Genomic DNA, 3,419 nt, shown 5'->3' on the forward strand with positions numbered 1-3,419 from the left:
GCTCGTGAGGCCGGCGGCGGCGCCGCCCAGTGAGCGCGGCGCGCGGGAGACGTGTTCTCCGAGCAGGGCGGCGCCGTGAGAGAAAGACAAAGGCGGGGGGTAGTAACCCCCTAGGGGGCCGGGGCGGGGCGGGGCGGGGGGTAGTAACCGCCTAGGGGGCCGGGGCGGGGCGGGGCGGGGGGTAGTTACCGCCTAGGGGGCCGGGGCGGGGCGGGGCGGGGGGTAGTTACCGCCTAGGGGGCGGGGACGGCGGGGCGGGGCGGGGGGGGGTAGTTACCCCCTAGGGGGCCGGGGCGGGGCGGGGCGGGCGGGCGGGGGGGGTAGTAACCCCCTAGGGGGCCGGGACGGCGGGGCGGGGGGGGTAGTTACCGCCTAGGGGGCCGGGACGGCGGGGCGGGCGGGCGGGGGGGGGGTAGTTACCCCCTAGGGGGCCGGGACGGCGGGCGGGCGGGGCGGGGGGGGGTAGTTACCCCCTAGGGGGCCGGGGCGGGGCGGGGCGGGGCCGGGGCGGGGCGGGGCGGGGGGGGTAGTTACCCCCTAGGGGGCCGGGGCGGGGCGGGCGGGGTAGTTACCCCCTAGGGGGCCGGGGCGGGGCGGGGCGGGGGGGGTTAGTAACCCCCTAGGGGGCCGGGACGGCGGGGTGGGGCGGGGCAGGGTGGGGGTAGTAACCCCCTAGGGGGCCGGGACGGCAGGGTGGGGCGGGGGTAGTAACCCCCTAGGGGGCCGGGGCGGGGCGGGGGGGTAGTTACCCCCTAGGGGGCCGGGGCGGCGGGGTGGGGGGCTGTAGGATTGCGGAGGGGAACCGGGGCTCGTGGCGACTGTCGGCTGATGGTGAGCCGAGCCTGTGACACTGCTACCCTGCGAGGATGGGAGCATTAGCCGGAGCATCAGTGTAGGCTGCAGGAGTTATTATTCCACTCCAGATGGCACTGCCAAGGCCTCAGCTGGACCGGCCTGTCCAGGTTGGGTGCTACCCTTTAATAAAGACGTGGACAGACTGGAGAATGTCCAAAGGAGAGCAACAAAAATAAGAGGGTTAGAAAACATCCTCTATAAGGAAAGATTAAAAGAATTCTGCATGTTTAGAGAAGGCAGAGGGGGCATTATAACAGTCTTCAAATACGTAAAGGTGGTTAGAATGAGAGTGGAGCACACAGAGAACTGATCACCAAGGGTGGGGGGTAGTAGCCAAGAAGTAGTTGGCTTCATTTGCAGCAAGTGAGATTTAGTTTCGATGTAAGGAAGGATTGCAGAGTAGCAGCCGTGTTAGTCTGTATCCGTAAAAAGAAAAGGAGGACTTGTGGCACCTTAGAGACTAACAATTTTAGGTTTCTAACTATAAGGAGAGCTAAGCACTGGAACAGGTTACTGTCTTGGAGATTTTAAGTTCAGGTTAGACAAACATTTGTTAGAAATGGTCTGTGAATACTTAATCCTGCCTCAGCAAGAGAGGACGTGCTAAATGATGGCGTGAGGGCCTTTCCTCCCTATGATTTTATCTTCTCGGTGTAACAAACTCTGTGTGACACAACATCCTAGACAGGTTTGGGGTAGAATTCTGATAATTTTAAATGTTAGAAGAGCAGGAAGGAGCGTGGGATTGCTTCCATCAGCCATGTTTTGGTGTCTTTTTGTTCTGGGCTCCGTCTATGACATCTGTGGAGGATCAGTTATCTTGGTTAAGTAAGAGAGAGGTTCCATACCTTCTCTGAATTGTTTCACATATTTATCCTTGTGTGGTTTCAGTTTGTTGTTTATATCAGGCCTAATTTCCAGGGACTGCAGGCCTGTAGATTCTAGAGCAATATAAATAATAATAATGGCATCAGTCTGTAACCAATCCAAATTTCTCCAAAATTTCATTAGCCATGCCTTTTGTCCAGGCACTAATAACCACTTATTTCCATCCCCTTTCTGGGTTGTTCCACATGGTAATGTTTCCTAAAAGGCACAAGTAGAAACTTGATGCGTCATCATTTCCCTTTTAGCTGTTAAAATACCCATTTACAGATTGAAATTTGAACATAATGCTGTAGAATTAAAAAAACTGACATGCATATTATGTCCATGTAAATACTTAAGAGCAACATAGAAATTCAAACAAACAAAAGTCACTGGGTTTGCAAAAAAAGAAAAATCCATCTTTTTCTCAATCTCCCTTATGTCCCTTTGATGTAGGATTGTTTGGAGAAGACAAGACCACCTCTGATCTGGACAGTCGTTTCTGCAAAGTATAAAGAGAGCTCTTTGTCACAAGTTGTGCTGGGATCTGGATTTGGTAGAAAGCATTTTGGTTTGAAAAACCATTTGTCACTCAGAATAGGTTAATAGGCTACGGCCATGATTTTGCTTATGATGGCCATGAAGAAAGTGGTAGGTTCCTTTGTCTGCCTGTATTGTATTTGCAGCTCTCCCAGTATATCTGAGACTTTTAGTAATGTGCTGATTTCTCCCTCTTCCAGATCATCAGTGAAAATGTTAAACAAAATGAGACCTAGCACTCGTCCTGGTAGAATTACTAGAAATCTGCTCCATACTTCATACATAACCATTTATTACTTCCCTATGTTTATAGTTGTTCTGTCAATTTTCAGTCTTCATGAAATATCCAAACTGATTCCAATTATTTTTCTATTAAGATTTTATGAGGCACAGTCTCAAATGCTTTACTAAAATCCAAATATATTACATCTACTGTGTTCCCTTCAACCATTAATTTTTGCAATTCTGTCAGAAAAGAGCAATCACATTTGTCTGGCAAGATTTATATTTTATAATCCCCCAGTGCTGTTTGTCTCATAACTGTTACCTTTCAGATGTTTAGTAATTTTTTTTAATGAAAATGTATCTTCTATTATTTCACTAAGGACTTACAGGAGGGTAATTGAGGGATCTCTTTTCCTTTTTGTTTTGAAGACTGGTACTGAGATTGTTGTATTCCTCTCCACTTCATGATTTATTAAAAAATTATTGGCAAAATAATGTTTATGTTCATTCCTTTAACAGTTTATAAAACGTAATCTGAATTTGCTAACTTCACATTGTAAATTTACAAGCATCCCCCCTTACCTGCTATTTATCAATACATGTTTTTACAAAGACTTCCTAATTTTCAAAACTCATTTTCTCATTCTAAGTTTTAAAATATTCTGTATATCACTGTCATTTTTAAGAGTTTATTAAACTGTTTTTATCAAGGATGTGTTCCTGTCTCCTCCTTTGGTTGCTCTTCAGATTTTTGGTATTAGCTTCTCTGTTTGTCACTTCTGTTGCTATCTGGTAAGTATCCCCATTCAGGCCTTAGCTTATTTTATCTCATACTTACTTTTATTGTCAGGGATTTATTTTAATGATCAGGCTCATTAGCAAAGCTGTGTCCGAGTCCCAGGACTGGAACAGAATGGGGTGCTGTAGGTCAT

This window comes from Dermochelys coriacea, chromosome 10, assembly GCF_009764565.3.
Source record: "Dermochelys coriacea isolate rDerCor1 chromosome 10, rDerCor1.pri.v4, whole genome shotgun sequence".
In the NCBI taxonomy this organism is placed as follows: Eukaryota; Metazoa; Chordata; order Testudines; family Dermochelyidae; genus Dermochelys; species Dermochelys coriacea.